Below are 16,557 nucleotides of genomic sequence, written 5' to 3'. Positions count from 1 at the left end.
CCTCCCTCTTTTCCTTTTGCCTTCAATCTTTCCCAGTATCAGGGTCCTTTCCCATCAGTCGGCTCTTCGCATCAGGTGGCCAAAGTATTGGCACCTCAGCTTCAGCATCAGTCCTTCCAATGAATATTCAGGGTTGATTTCCTTTAGGGTGGACTGGTTTGATCTCCTTGCTGTCCAAAGGACTCTCAAGAGTTTTCTCCAGTACCACAGTTCGAAAGCATCAGTTCTTCGGTGCTCAGCCTTCTTTATGGTCCAATTCTCACATCTGTACATGACTACTAGAAAAACCAAGAAGCAAGACCTAAAGTCTTACAGCCTTCAGAATGAAAACCACAGCCACAGAAAGCTAATCAAAATGATCACGTGGATCACAGCCTTGTGTAACTCAATGAAGCTATGAGCCGTGCTGTGCAGGGCCACCCATAACAGACAGGTCATGGTGGAGAGTTCTGACTATACGTGGTCCACTGGAGAAGGGAATGGCAAACCACTCCAGTGTTCTTGCCTTGAGAACCCCATGAACAGTATGAAAAGTCAAAAAATAATTGTTGTATGAATGTATATAACCCATTTATATATTTTTAATAAATATCAGAAAACACTAGATATACTGTTCTGTAATCTGCTTTTTCACTAAAATATAACATATCTCTGTGATATTAAATAGTCCCCTACAATTTTAATTTTTTATTTATCTTTATTATAGTTTGCTTTACAGTGTTGGGTTAGTGTCTACTGTACAGCAAAGTGAATCAGCTATACAATACATATATCCCCTTTTTTTAAATTTTCTTCCCATTTAGGTCACCACAGAGCATTGAGTAGAGCTCTCTGTTCTTATTAGTTATCTATCTTAAAAGATAGTAGTGTATGTATGACAATCTCAATCCAAATTCATCCCACTCCTCCTTCCCCCTTGGTATCCATACTTTGTTCTCTATGTCTGTCTGTTGCTGCTTTGCAAATAAATTCATCTATGTTATTTTCTAGATTCCACATATAAGCGATATTACACAACACTCATTTTTCTCTTTCTGACATATACAAAAATAAACTCAAAATGGATTAAAGACCCAAATGTAAGGCCAGACACTATAAAACTCCTAGAGGAAAACATAGGCAGAACACTCCATGACATAAATCATAGCAAAACCTTTTTTCAACCCACCTCCTAGAGTAATGAAAATAAACAAATGGCACCTAATTAAACTTAAAAGCTTTTACACAGCAAAGGAAACCATAAACAAGACAAAAAGACAGCCCTCAGAATGAGAGAAAATATTTGCAAATAAAGCAAATGCAAGGGATTAATCTCCAAACTATACAAACAACTCAACCAGCTCAATATCAAAAAAATAAACAGCCCAATCAAAAAATGGGCAAAAGACCTAAATAGACATTTCTGCCAAGAAGACATACAGATGGTCAACAAACACATGAAAAGATGCTCAACATCACTAATTATTAGAGAAATGCACATCAAAACTACAATGAGGCATCACCTCACACTGGTCAGAATGACCATCATAAAAAAACATACGACCAATAAATGCTAGAAAGGGTGTGGAGAAAAGGGCACCCTCCTACACTGTTGATGGGAATGTAAACTGGCACAGCCACTATGGAAAACAGTTTGGAGGTTCCCTAAAGAACTAAAAATAGAACTACCATATGATTCAGCAATCCAACCCTGGGCATATATCTGAAGAAAATCATGTTTCAAAAGATACGTGCACCCCAGTGATCACTGCAGCACCATTCACAATAGCCAGGACATAGAAGCAACCTAAATGTCCATAAACATAGGAATGGATGAAGAAGATGTGGGGCATATATTCAATGGAATATTACTCAGCCATAAAAAGGAACAAAACTGTGCCATTTGCAGAGACATGGATGGACCTAGAGACTATCATGCAGAGTGAAGGAAGTCACAATTTTAACATATACACATTATTAATCACATAAATATACAAAAGTATCTTTCATTCTCCTACCTCCCACCAAATTATATATATGAATGTCTCTTATTGTAGCTTTACAAAACTGTAAAGTGGTTTAGAGTGGCTAGACATTTTTCTTGCATTTCTTGGCCATTTGTGTTTCTCATCTTGAGCATATAATTAAAATGCAAGAGAGAGAGGCTCTGGGCTGCTGTGTTGGGTGAAGGACTGAGACTTGATGCCTTTAGCTCCTTGGTTACAGAGCAGCAACATAAGGAGTCCATAGTTCCAAAAAAGCCTGGTTTTTTTTCCCACAGAGAGACACAGATGCCTGATTCTTAATACCATTTGTAAAGCTGTTGGGAAATATGGAAAAAAAAAATAGAGCTCCATTTATTAATGCAGCCCAATTCAATTTCCTCTACTCAGACAAAAATGGTTTATCTGTAATTGTGACTTGTGCCTGGAGGGAGTGAAATAATACAGCAGAAGTGATGAGAAAACAAATTCACCCTGTACAGAGGCAGAGGAAATAGACTCTTGGTTGAGAATCCTAAACAGACCGGAGGCAGCTGTGCTAACTGGGGCCAGTAAGGACAGCACTGGCACCTATTTCTTCCAGGAATACCTCAGGTACCTACGTTGGCATGTGACAAAACTGCATTGTGCATAAATTGCCTTGATACATCTAAGTTATGGAACATCTCAAAACTTTAAGTCCTGGGTTTGACCAGGACAGGGGAAAAGCTGTTTATATGGAAGGAAAAATCTAAATTATAGGTTGTCTTAGTCAGAGAGATGGGTTAAATTCTTCTCCAGGGAAATTCCTCATACATTTTTTCAAAGAATGCATTATAGCTGTGAAATTCCTAGTCCCTGTCCAATGTCTGTGGGAGATTTTCTTCTGGTTTCATGTATGGAGAGCTCTGGAAGATTTCCTTCATGTTACCACCATCCTACAGAGGATATCTATAGGTATTCAGGCCATATCTTTATTCACAGGGTTTTAGGTGTGCCATGGGCCAGTGAATAAGAGGGGAATGGACAACTCTGCATCTGCGTAATTAATGGGTGGCTTGTTGGATGATGACACCAGGGGGCACCTTGTTGCTGTCAATGAATGCTACCTGATCCTTGCAGATTAGGTCTCTTATCTCACACTCTCCTCTACTTGTGACCCCTTTGGTTTTCCTTTTACTTAGAGTGTGGATCCTTTTGAGCAGTCTGCAGTTGGGGGAGGTCTTTCTGTCTTGGAGAATGGTTTATGAGATTTACAGTTAAAGTCTTTGTGGTGGTGGTTTTATTGTTGGGTGGGTTAAGTTTGCTGTCTGGGCTGAGGATCAAGAAAAGGCTTCCAGGACTTTTGTGAGTATGGGTGAATTAATCAGTTATTTTAAAACATTATCTTAACCACTATTGGAAGACAGTAAAGCTTGCTTTTCACTGCTGTTTGGAAATGGAGACCACTGAACTTGGAATAAGGAGACAGGATTCAAGATGCAGTGTTTTCACTAATGAGAGTGACCTTGACCTTCTCTGTTTCTCTTGGATTAGCCTCCTTGTATTAGTGCCCAGCCCCTCGCTGCCACCCTGCACTCTCCTCTGCTTGTTGGCCACCTCCACTTGGATGCCATGTAATTGCTCACAGCTAACCCATCAAACTTAATGGGCTTACAACTACCCTCATGTTCTCTTCCTTCCTCAAATCCCAGTCTCCAAATTGCCCCTGCTCTGATTTGGTGAATGACAGAACATCCATTAAGTTGCCCCAGCCAGATACCAGTTTGTGAACTGGCTCACATGGATGCAGGCTTGTCTGTGTTCAAGAAGAATCTTCTAAAGCAGCCCTTCAGGGGTACTCTGTCAGAGAAGGGGGAGGGAGAGCATGGGCAAACTGAGCTTGCTCAGATCTTGGTAAACAGCACTCAGAAAGTGAGTTGTTGTTTACTTGCTGAGTTGTGTCTGACTCTTTGCAACCCCATGGACTGTAGCATGCCAGGCTTCCCTGTCCTTCACTGTCTCCTGGAGCTTGCTCAAACTCATATTTATTGAGTCAGTGATGCTATCCAGCCATCTCATCCTCTGTTGCCCCCTTCTCCTGCCCTCAATCTTTTTCAGCATCAGGGTCTTTTCCAGTGAGTCAGCTCTTCACATCGGTGGCCAAAGTATTGGAGCTTCAGCTTCATCATCAGTCCTTCCAATGAATATTCAGGACTGATTTCCTTTAGGATGGACTGGTTGGATCTCCTTGCAGTCCAAGGGACTCTCAAGAGTCTTCTCCAGCCCCACAGTTCAAAAGCATCAATTAATTCTTCAGTGCTCAGCCTTCTTTATAGTCCAACTCTCACATCCATACATGACAACTGGAAAAACCACGGCTTTGATTATACAGACCTTTGTCAGAGGAGTGATAGCTGATTTTAGTACTGTAAAGAAAAATAGAGTTTTAAAAGTTTCAAAACATCACACAGAATGATTTATAGCACAACACATTGGTATCTTTGGCTTTGAGGTTAAAATTTCATACTCCATTATGACTTCTCTAGGCCTCACCAACTTGTAAATATTTTAACCATGTTTGCAACCCTTTGAACTTAAAACTCCTGCAGGTCTGGTAGGAAACAGAGCACATGTCAGCAGCAATTTTCTCTGGGCTGTCACCTTTGAGGACTATTGGGATCTCCTCCACCGATTTCCTACCTGTTCTCTACTTCCCTGCACTGTGCAGGTAGTGCTTTTCTGATAATAATAACTACCACCTAAGATTTATTTTCAAGAATATTAATTTTGTACATTTGGGGTAAAAAAGTCAGGATCAGAACACAAGGAGGCAGGAAGTGAAAGCAGAGCAGTGTCTGATGGAACGTCCAGTCTGTTTTTCCTGCCTGTCTAGAAATCATCACCAGTGGTCTGAGCAGACAGAGCACTGTGACACTCCGTCCGCCCTTCCTGACTCTCTTACTGTCTCTCCCTCTCTGACACAGCTCGCATAAGCTCCCTATTTAGAGATGCCGCAGTTGTCAGTGTATCAGATGGTCAGGGAAACAGATGAGTCCTATGTTAGAATCCTCTACAGCAGGGGTCCCCAACCTCCGGGATCTAATGCCTGATGATCTGGGGTGGAGCGCGTGTAATAATAATAGAAATAAAGTGCACAATAAATGTAGTGAGCTTGAGTCATCCTGAAACCATCCCTTCCCATCCGTGGAAAAACTCTCTTCCACGAAACAGGTCCCTGCTGCCAGAAAGATTGGGGACCGCTGCTCTGTTATAGCCATGAAGTTCCTGTGAAGAGTGTTCTCTTTCCTGACAGTGGTGTTGAGGAGAGCCCAGCTGCACTGCTTGAATTCTGTTTTGTCTGCAGCTGTAATTCTCCAGAAGGTTTATTGGCCTTTGTCCCACCACTGTATGTGATGACTGGCCCCACCGAGCAGTACTCTTGTGTTACAGGGAGGAGACACTCAATGAGTGCTTCATCTGATAAGGGAGATAATAAGAGGAAGATTATCCAATATGCCAAACCGTCTTACACATTTTCAGAGTTTTTTCCATGAATTACTATAATTTGAGACTCATGACCATTTCTTCGAAACGGATAGGACACATAATGTTGTCTCATTTTATTTACAAAGGAGGAAATTGAATTATACAAATGACTGACTACCTGGTCAAATAGCCCTGTCACTTAGTGGTGCTGGGAACTGCTTCCATTTCTTGTTATTATATGTCCAAGAATATACCCATTGTATCACAAAATATTATTAAAATATTTTATAACATTATTATATTTCATTATATGATAAATATGATATGTGACAGTGCCAAGGATTTTCAAATAATTTAGACATCAAATAAATTTAGGGATCAAATAAACTGAGACAATCAGTTTCTTGATACTTGATGTCTAAATTTATTATGAAGAACATTTAATGTGTGTAATAACTTTTTATTATCTTCCTAACTGGAGTTGTCAGCTACAATTTCAGTGAATCTCCATAACTATTTTAACTAAAAGCCAAACCCACTACACCTGTGAAAGCTGTTAGTTTTCAAAATAATTAATAAGGTACATGATATTGATGATGATAGAGTAGCTAGCATTTACTGTGCCTGCTACTTATCAGGCACTCAGTTACATGAATGTCAACATCAGTACTATTTTACAGGCAGAAAACTACACTTCAACAAGCTTATATAGCTTTCCCGAGGTCACAGGGCTGGTCAGGTAAACTTAACAGCCTGCAATGCTGTTTCCTAGTTAGGGAAAAGTAACTAGAAATGTTAGAAACAGATGGCTGACAGAAGGGAGAAAATCCAGACTATTTAAAATCCTCAGTCTTTCCCTTGAGTAAAGGAGAGAGCATGTGTTAGGAAAAAATCAGTAATTTTTCTTGAGTAATTCCTGTGATAGCCCCTGATCTGAACATGCCTCGTGGATCACCTTCATTAATCCTCCTAGCAGCCCTGGGAGATAGGTCCTGCCTTTGCTCTGCTCATTTTACAGGCATGGAAGCTGAAGTCAGATAAATGGTACAGCCAGGATTAGAACCCAGAGGTTGTGCTTTTACTTTTACTTTCTGTAACTCCTTTAAGTTCTCCTTCATCAACTGGGAGCCAGCACTACGCAAGGCAGTTGATATACTCAGTCTCATTTCTTTGTCCTAACACCCGTGGAAGATTTATTGTCTCCACTTTCAGATGCCCTAGGGTTCCAAGTCATGTAGTAGCTCCCAGTCACGCACAAAGCAAAGACAGACTTGTTCCCTTGCCTCAAATCTGTGCCAGGAAGTTTGTCCCCAAAGCAGACATGAAATCCAGGCTTATGAAGAGCTCTTATCATTGAACTCTCTTCCTCTGCTGTGGCTTCTGCTTGATTTATCAGTGTTTCTGGCATCTCATTGTGGAAAATCAATTCCTCTCCTCACACATATCTGCTGCTTTCTTTAGCTTCTTGTCACTGCCCAGACATGCATTCCTGATTCTTCAAACAAACAAGACAAATCTAAACAGGAAGGGTGTTCAAGGGCATCCAAATGCTGTGCTATTGCTGTCGGGTCTGTGAGTGCAGTGCCTAGAACAAGAACAAGCTGCTTGTGCAGTTTCTCCCAGAATCCTTGGGTTGGCTCTGCTTCCCTTTGTTTCTTCCTCTTGAAATGTAGCCACACTTCAGGGTAGAACAGGGCAAGGTAGACAGAAATGGTTGGGATAATACGGGATGCTGGTCCTGCTAGGTTCCTTCCCTCTAAATAAAAGTTGAAGGTCCCCGAAGAAAGAGGGTAAAAGAATCATACTTAAGATCTCTGAAAAGTAACTTAAAGAGTGGGAACAAGTTAAAGTAAGAAAAAAATTTTACATGCACGAGATGCAAAATATTTTTTATCATTATAGTTACTAAAAGGGAAGGAGACACTTCAAAACTATAGTGAAACTTGAAGCTTGAGAATTAAGAGAGAATAACTCTCCATGGAAAAGAACAGATATAAGGGATGGTGGTGGTTTTGTTTCAGGTTTTTTATTTGCTTTTAGGGGTTTTCATTTTGTTTTTTGTTGTTGCTTTGGGGTTTCTTTGTTTAGCGTGTGCTATCAAGTCACATCATGTTGTCTTTATTTATAATGATAAGCACACAGATTCATCTATATTCCATCCAAATAGACAAAGGGAGGTTTTCTCAATATCTGAGGCCTGGTCTACTGCCATGCCAGTGAGCCCACATTAATCTTTAAAATCCTTGATCTGTGTTCCTGCACAGTATTGGTTCGTTTGGCATGGGGACTTCCTGATTTGTTTTTCAGTATCCTAAAGATTTTCAGTAGTTTTTCAGGAACTGCTGGTGGTGGCTAGTGAGGGAAGGCCTAGCAGGTACTGTCCCAGGGCTCCACCTCTGTGCAGCCTATCTTTTTATAAGTAGGGATTCTGCTCAGAATTATATCAAAAAGGGAACTGCAAAGAGGTGAAGATATTGTGAATTTTTAGGAGTATTTTCCTTTCAAGTGTCAGGTTTGAAAATTGACTAACCCTGGTGAGAGGAGGAACTGCCCTGTTGAAACTGGAACTGTGGGTGGGGAGAGGGAGCCCTCTGGGGGATATCTAGAAGTGACCTCCACCCACAGTGCATAGCTGGCTTCCCCATTCTCCCCGATCAAAATTTATAGTCTGGTCTGTACTGTACTTTTTTATATAGTTGAGGTCATACTGCTTACATAAACTGCTTCTTCCAGTAATCAGTATATTGCAAGCTCTCCCTCACATCATTAAACTCCTAAACATACATTTTAATGGATATACAATATTCTATCACATGTATTTAATCATTTTCCCACTGGAAATTTAGATTGACTTTTTTTTTTCTTTCCACAATAAATGACACTGATGAAAATCTTTGTCCATAAATTTTTGTCAACATTTCTCATTATTTCCTCAGGCTAATTTCCTAAAAGTGGAATTTTTGAATCGACAGATATCATGCCTATAAAACTCAATGTATTTTGCTAAGCTTTTTTCCAGAAATGCTAGATCAATTTATATTCCCACAGTGAGATATAATAATGCGTAACTTCAACTGACTGCTCTGCATATAATGTTTTGTTTTGTCAAGAGAGGAGAAAAAAAGAATATTTTTATTAGAAAATTATCTTGTGCACTCAGTAGCTATTTAAAGAAGAAAAATGTATGTATGTACAATAGTGGGAGGAAAAAATTTTTTTTCTAAAAATGAAAGTGAGAAAATGTACCAGCCAAGAAATAGAACTGAATGGTTGTATATGGGGCACAGTTACTAATCAGCTGAAATATTTTCAATTATAGGAATTTTTCAATATTCCTAAAATATTGAAAATACTTTGCTCCCAGAACACTGACTCGGGGATGCAAGCACATTTCATGCTCAGAGGTACAAGTGCAGGACTTTCAAAGTCTTTAAAGAGAGAATTACATTATATTCAGATCCTACATTTGAAACACGAGGTTAGAAGTAGGGGTACCAGCAGCTGTCCTCCTGGGAGACTGTCTTCATAGTCAACCGATGTTGGATGCTTAGGTTCAAATCATGGCTTTGCCACTTACTTTGTGAATTTGGTCAGGTCAGTTACTCTTTCCAGGATGCTGTTTCCTTTTCTATCCAAAAAGGGACATTTTAGCATCCTTGTGAGGACAGAGATAATGCCATGAGGTCCTCAGCACTTTGTCCAGAGCTGTGTTGTCCAATACGGCAATCTCACGTGGCTGCTGAGCACTGGCAATATTGCTGTTCAGTCGCTAAGTCGTGTCCTGCTGTTTGCTGAATTGAGACATGCTGTAAGTGTGCAAATACACACCAATTTCAAAGACTTAGTACTAAAAAGTATCTATTTTATTATTTTGATATTGTTACATGGTGAATGATACTAGTTTAGATATCTTGGCTCCAAATAAAACACATCATTAAAATTAATTTTATTTGTTTCACTTTTCAAATGTTTTCTTTTTGTTCTTTAATTTGGCTTGCATTTTATTTTTATTGGAAAGCACTGCTCTAGAACATAATAAAGATTCAAATATTTTTTAAAAGAAATCAAGGTGGGTTGCTTCTCCATCACAGAGTTGCCTGGGTATTGTTTTATTTTTGTGGGGCGGGGGAGGCATTCAGTTCCTAGGACACTGTAGGACATTGGGCTGGGGTCCTCTGGCCTGGATGGTTTCGAATTGGCTAGGGTAAGGATGTTGTATATTGTTTCATTGTTTGTCAGGGGAGTGAGTGGAGAGTTTAAAAATAGCATCCCCCTCCCTCCTCTGGCCCCATGCTGATCCCTCCTGAGTTATTTCTGTTGGCTGCATTAGGAGCCTGACATTTGATTCATTGAGTGGGCCCTGCCTCGGTCCTTTAAAACAGAATGGACAGTTAGTGAAAGGTCAAAGCCACTATGGCTGGTGGTAGCTGCCCTGGGCCATGACAGGCAGAGGAGACACGGAGAATTGAAGAAACAGTAATGGCAAAATGCTTGGTCAAGATCCAGACTCGGAGGGGTCTCCGCCTGCAATTAGTGAACCACTGCAACAGCAATGTGTTTGTCCGTCTGCTGAGACACAGTTCCAAGATCACAGCCAGAAACACGGGTACGTGCCCTGCAGTGGGCTCTGGTCTGCACCTCAGAAGGGTGCAGGCTTCCAGCTGCCACTCACCCGACAATGTCAGAAGTCTGTGATAAGGATGAGAAGGAGAAAGAGGGAGAAAAGCAGGGAGGCAGGAAGGAGAGTGGGCAGGCACTGAGAGAAAATGGGAGGGCTTCAAATGGAGGTCCTGACACTTTCATTAAGTGAAATGGTAGAAAGTCATCCTAAAGGCTAATGAATTACATGCTAGTCAGTAGCTCGGTTAGGAAGGAGGCAGTGGTGGTGTGTCCAATCCATTGGCTCAGGAATGAGGGGCGATTACAGACAAGGCAGATTGGATAATCAAAACATGCTCCTCCCTCCTTTCATTGTTTAAAGGGTAAGATCTTCAAGTGCGCTTTCCTGGATGAGGCAAGACCGTCCTATATCTTCAAAGTAGAGCTGTCCTAAAATATGGTCCTGAAATATAGTATCAGTTAAAGAATTGGGATCAAACTGAGGTTCTGCCAGTTTCCTTTTCATTGAAAATGTATTTTGTGGTCCTTGGAGGAAATGGGAATATATATATATGTTATATGTGGTTTTCACCAAATGATTAAAATTTTTAAAATCCTGGGAAATGTCTGGAATTGGCCATACCTCATGCACATTTGTGGAAATCACTCCTAAGTGAACTTAGTTGTATTTGTATAATGACATAGATAATAGATGATGTGTTCTCATAAAAGATATTTTAAAGTATAATTTTATAGAATGTTTTCCTTGACCCTAATGTTCCTGATAGCCAATCTATGTACATTGACATGTAGAATGGATATAGGATTTTTTTTATCATAAATGGGATTGTTCGATATGTATTATAGTTCCTTTTTTTCACTTTATCATATGGCATGAAGGACTTTCCATATCAATACATATTAATCTGTATCCTTTTGAAATTGGCTATCTTATAGTGAAGACATATCATAATTTAATCACCAAATTATTACTGGAAATTGATATTTCCTATTTAGTGGCTGTAACAGACAGTGCTGCCAAGGAATGTGCATATATAAGCATTTCTTTATGACAGATTCTTAAAAGCATAACTGCTGATTTGACAGATATACACATTTTAAATTTTGATGGAAATAGGCAAACAAATTATCCTCTGAAAAACTAATACTCACTAAAAAGGTGAGTACAAGAATGACTTCTTCCCCACATAAGCACTAACCCTGATGTGACCAATTTCTAAGACTGAAAAAAAAAAAATGAGATTTTATTATTTTAATATACCTGTTCCTTTTTACTTGTAAAGGTGAGCATCTTTTCAGAGGATAATTACCCATGTGCATTTCTGCTTCGAATTACTTGTTTACTTTGTGCATTTCTGTTTCATTTTTGTACTTCCCTTACAGATTGTGAGAATTCTTATATTATCTTTTTTCCTCCTAATTTGTTCTTGGCTTTTAATTTTGTTGTTGTTCAGTTGCTCAGTAGTATCCAACTCTTTGTGACCCCATGGGCTGCAGCACTCCAGGCTTGCCTGTTCTTTAATTTCCATTGAGTCAGTTATGCCATCCAACTGTCTCATCCTCTGTCGCCCCCTTCTCTTCCTGCCTTCAATCTTTCCCAGCATCAGGGTCTTTTCCAATGAGTCAGCTCTTCACATCATGTGGCCAAAATATTGGTGCTTCTTTTTGCCTTTAGGATTGACTGGTTTGATCTCTTTGCTGTCCAAGGGACTCTCAAGACTATTCTGCAGCATCACGATTCAAAAGCATCAATTCTTCGTCATTCAGCATTCTCCCATCCTTACATGACAACTAGAAAAACCATAGTTTTAACTAAATAGATCTTTGTCAGCAAAATGATGCCTCTGCTTTTTAATATGCTGTCTAGACTGATCGTAGCTTTTCTTCCAAGCAGCACGCATCTTTTAATTTCCTGGCTGCAGTCACTGTCTGCAGTGATTTTGGAGCCCCAAAAAGTAAAGTCTGTCACTGTTTCCATTGTTTCCCCATCAATTTGCCATGAAATGATGGGGCCAGATACCATGATCTTAGTTTTTTGAGTATTGAGTTTTAAGCCAGCTTTTTCACTCTCCTCTTTCACCTTTGGCTTTCGGGGTAGCTCAGCTTGTAAAGAATCCACCTGCAATGCAGGAGGCCCCAGTTTGACTCCTGGGCCAGGAAGTTTCCATGGAGATGGGATAGGCTATCCACTCCAGTTTTCTTGGGCTTCCCTGGTGGCTCAGATGGTAAAGAATCCACCTGCAATGCAGGAGACCTGGGTTCAGTCCCTGGGTTGGGAAGATCCCCTGGAGGAGGGCATGGCAACCCACTCCAGTATTCTTGCCTGGAGAATCCCCATCGACAGAGGAGCCTGGCAGGCTACAGTTGCAAACTGTCAGATGTGACTGAGTGACTAAGCACAGCTTTCACCTTCATCAAGAGGCTCTTTAGTTCTTCTTTGCTTTCTACTATATAGAGTGGTGTCATCTGCATAGCTAAGGTTATTGATATTTCTCCCAGCAATCTTGATTCCAGCTTGAGCTTGATTCCAGCTAGATGTAGCCTGGCATTTCACATGATATACTCTGCATATAAGTTAAATAAGCAGGGTGACAATATACAGCCTTGACGTACTCCTTTCCCAATTTTGAACCAGTCCATTGTTCCATGTCCAGTTCTAACTGGTGTTTCTTGACCTGTATACAGTTTCTTAGGAGGTAGGTAAGGTGGTCTGGTATTCCCATCTCTTTAAGAATTTTCCACAATTTGTCGTGGTCCACTCAGTCAAGGGCTTTAGAGTAGTTAATAAAGCAGTAGATGTTTTTCTGGACTACCCTTGCTTTTTCTATGATCCAATGGATGTTGGCAATTTGCTCTCTGGTTCCTCTGCATTTTCTAAATCCATTTTGTACATCTGGAAGTTTTCGGTTCACATACTGTTGAAACCTAGCTTGAAGGATTTTGAGCTTTTAACTTATTTTAATGTTAACTTTGTAGCACAGGTACTTTTCATATGCACAGACAATTTCTACACGTGCAGACTTCTTTTCTGTGTTTTATATTTTGTCAGTACCCCTCATTCCAAGACTATAAACATGTTTCCTGTGTTTTCATCCTCAAAATTAATGTATTAGCTTTAACTATGTGAAATTTCTGATAGTCAACTGCCTTTGACCTACAAAAATAGTGATTTCATGTGGTTTGATCTAATATTTGCTTTTAACTGACTTGCTGACTTCTTTGGAATTTTAAATGTGTGTTTGACAGAAAGTAAGGATATACTTTTTCTCCTTTCCAATTGGTTAATGATTTTTCTCAGAGTTATTTATCATAACGTCTCATTATTTTCAAAGGTGTATTTCTGAATTGCATATTTTAGTATTCCTGCTCCATTATGAACAACAGTATAGTTTTGACATCAGATAGGTCAAATTCCCCTTATGGATCTTTTTTTAGCCAGAGTTTCTTGATAATCATGTGCACTTTCTCGTTTGTCATTTTTGAAAATGTGTTGAGATTTGTATTAAAATTGCAGTGAATTTTATTTAGAAGAGATATTGATCTTCAAAATAATTAACTTCTCCTATTCAGGAACATTGTTATATTCCTTCATTTTTCCAAGGTATTCTTTTATGTTATTCAGCTATGTTTTATTATTATCTTCATGCAAGTTTTGAATATTTCTTATGGATATCCTAGATATTATGTGCCTGTTCTAATTTGTGTGTTTAGCTATTTTGAATGGGATTTTCCATCATCATATTTTTACATGGTCTTTGTTGCTTTCAAGCTGAACACCTGACTGACTTATAATTAATCCCCCTAGCTTCTTATTAGAATCTTTGCCTTTTCCTGTAGCTGATACAATAACCTAGAGATAGTGACAGTTTTGTGCCCTTCTTTCCAATATTTATGCTTCTTATTTTCTGTCTTTATCACATGGCATTATTGAAGTTCACCACAATGATGCTGAAGTGCAGTGAGGGTATTCTGTCATGTTCCTGATTTTGGTGTGATGATTGACTGTGATGACAGAGAGACCCATGAGATGGTGACAGCTGCATCAGTTAGGACACCATTAGCAGCAAGTAACTCTAACAAACCCTGGTTTAGATAATAAGGTGATTTATTATCCCAAGACTGCACCAAGTCCAGAGTCAGGGAGGATTCCAGGATTGAGAAGCCAGGTTCATTTCATCTCGCTGCACTGCTCTTGTCAGTTAGCCAGAACTCCCCCTCAAACCATTTGCCGTCAGCACCACAGGATAACTGCCAGAATTCCTGGTGTCTTCTTCACATACAATGTTAAGGGAAAGTTCGTTATCTGTCCAGTATGTTCTTCTTAGAAGCAAGAAACTTTTCTCAGAACTTCCCCCCTCCCCAGGCAACTCTTCCCTTCATTTTTCATTTTCAGGGTTGGCTCACATGCCCACTTCCAAACCAGAGAGAATTAAATTACTGTGATTGGCTTAGACTAATTATCTGGGAGAGAAATGGATGAGTCAACCACGGAAACTATGAGATAAGCATCTATGTAGGAGAGCCTTCTGAGAGAAGGTGAAACATTAAATTCTAAAGAATGAGTAGGAGCCATCTGGGTGCAGAAGGACTTTCCAGGGAAAGGCAGTTTGTACAAAGTCAAGGAGGCATGATATAGTGTGACATATTTGGGCACCTGATGCAAACAGACAACTCATTGGAAAAGTCCCTGATGCTGGGAAAGATTGAGGGCAGAAGGAGAAAAGGGCATCAGAGGATGAGACGGCTGGACGGCATCACTGACGCAATGAACGTGAACTTGAGCAAACTCTAGGAGATGGTGAGGGACAGGGAAGCCTGGTGTGCTGCAGTCCATGGGGTCACAGAGTTGGACACGACTGGGCAACTGAACAACGACAACAAAATACATAGGAATGATGGAAATGTGTGGGGTAGAGGTGTGCTTTATATACCAAAATGGAGTTTACATTTTATCCTGAAAGGCATGAAAAACATTTAAAGAAGAGAATTCATACAACTAATTAGGCATTTAAAACTATTTTTCTGGCAACAATTCAGGAATGAGACTGAGATCAGGGAAACCAGTGAGGAGGCCACTGCTCTTATGCAGTTGAGAAGTGGTAATCATGGGGTGATGGAGAGGTGGGGATCCCTTTGAAGGGAATGGCTACCCACTCCAGTATTCTTTGGGCTTCTGTGGTGGCTCAGATGATAAACAATCTGCCTGCAATGCAGGATACCTGGGTTCAGTCCCTGGATCGGGAAGATACCCTGGAGAAGGGAATGGTTACCCACCCCAGTATTCTTGACTGGCAAATCTCATGAACAGATGAGCCTGGTAGGCTACAGTCCTTAGGGTTGCAAAGAGTTGGACATGATTGAGTGACTAACACTTTCACCTTTTTTCACTCTCAAGCATGGGGCGATGGGGAGGCAGGAACCACTTTGAAAGTGAATATAGTGGCAGAGTTTGTAGATGCTGGTGACAGGTTAGGAGTAAGCAGTGAGTGAAAAGTTACGGCCAACCCTTAGATTGCTGGTGTGGGCAGAGGGTGGTGCTCTTTATTAATATTATGTAGTAACGAGTAGAGGAGGAAAAGGCTGGGGTGGGACATACATTGCTTGGATTTGGAAATACTGAGGTTGACGATCCTACACTCAGGTGTGTGGTGAGTCTGCAGCTCACTGGATGGTTTTGAGTTGAGATGGGTCAGAGATGCAGTAAGATGTATTTCTCAAACTAAGTTATGTTCAAACATCTCTGGTCAAGTTAAACCAGTTTTTTAAAAAATAATTTTATGTATGTATTTATTTTGACTGTGCTGAGTCTTCATTGCTGCGCAGGCTTTTCTCTTGTTGCGGTGAGCAGGGGCTACTCTTCATTGCAGCGTGTGGGCTTCTCATTGTGGTGGCTTCTCTTGTTGGGGAGCATGAGTTGTAGGACATGCAGGCTTCAGTACCTGCGGTACATGGGCTCAGTGGTTGTGGCTCACAGGCTTGAAAGGCTTAGTTGCTCCGTGGCAAATGGCATCTTCCCTGACCAGGAACTGAACTCATGTCTTCTGTATTGGCAGGTGGATTCTTTACCACTAAGCCACCAGGGAAGTCCTAAACCAGTTATTAAGTTAAATAAAACAAAACTGGTTTCTTCTCCTTAGGATCTTTCAGACATTTTAATATGTAAATAGTAATGTTATTGAGTGTTTACTAAGTGCCAGCCACTTCCCACATGTTTATTTATGACTCCTCTGTGCACAATATCCCCATATGATATGGCCTGAATTTTTCCCATTTTATAGATTTTACAGAAAAGAGTGACTTAGTAGCTTGTCCAAGGTTACATGACAATACAAGGCCAGGATTCAGATATAGAATATTTAAGAGAGACCTTATAATCTCTTTAATTTCAGTTTATCGAGGCATAATTGACAAAACTGAATGATATTTAAAGTATACATTGTAGCAATTTGATACACGTGAAAAGTTCCCCGTATTAGTACATGCATCACCTCACATATTTATCCTTTTT

General features: G+C 40.1%; 1 protein-coding gene and 1 long non-coding RNA gene across 5 annotated transcripts in view; one reads left to right on the top strand and one right to left on the bottom strand.

Annotated features, from left to right (window-relative positions):
- Window positions 1-16,557, bottom strand: part of LOC113897390 — a 102,465-nt gene that overhangs the window by 2,578 nt on the left and 83,330 nt on the right. The window contains exon 3 of one of the 3 annotated variants that reach the window (XR_003512337.1): window positions 4,273-4,369. The exons of the other annotated variants lie outside the window; for them this stretch is intronic. This is a non-coding gene — a long non-coding RNA (uncharacterized LOC113897390). Of the gene's footprint in view, window positions 1-4,272; window positions 4,370-16,557 lie in introns of those variants that run through there. 3 annotated transcript variants of the gene reach the window in all.
- The window catches only part of FRMD3 (FERM domain containing 3), a 341,097-nt gene that overhangs the window by 284,814 nt on the left and 39,726 nt on the right, over window positions 1-16,557 (top strand). The gene's annotated exons all lie outside the window — the stretch shown is intronic.

This window comes from Bos indicus x Bos taurus, chromosome 8, assembly GCF_003369695.1.
Source record: "Bos indicus x Bos taurus breed Angus x Brahman F1 hybrid chromosome 8, Bos_hybrid_MaternalHap_v2.0, whole genome shotgun sequence".
NCBI lineage: Eukaryota > Metazoa > Chordata > Mammalia > Artiodactyla > Bovidae > Bos > Bos indicus x Bos taurus.
The sequence above is the reverse complement of the archived record's forward strand: the minus strand, read 5'-3'. Positions and strand labels throughout refer to the sequence as shown.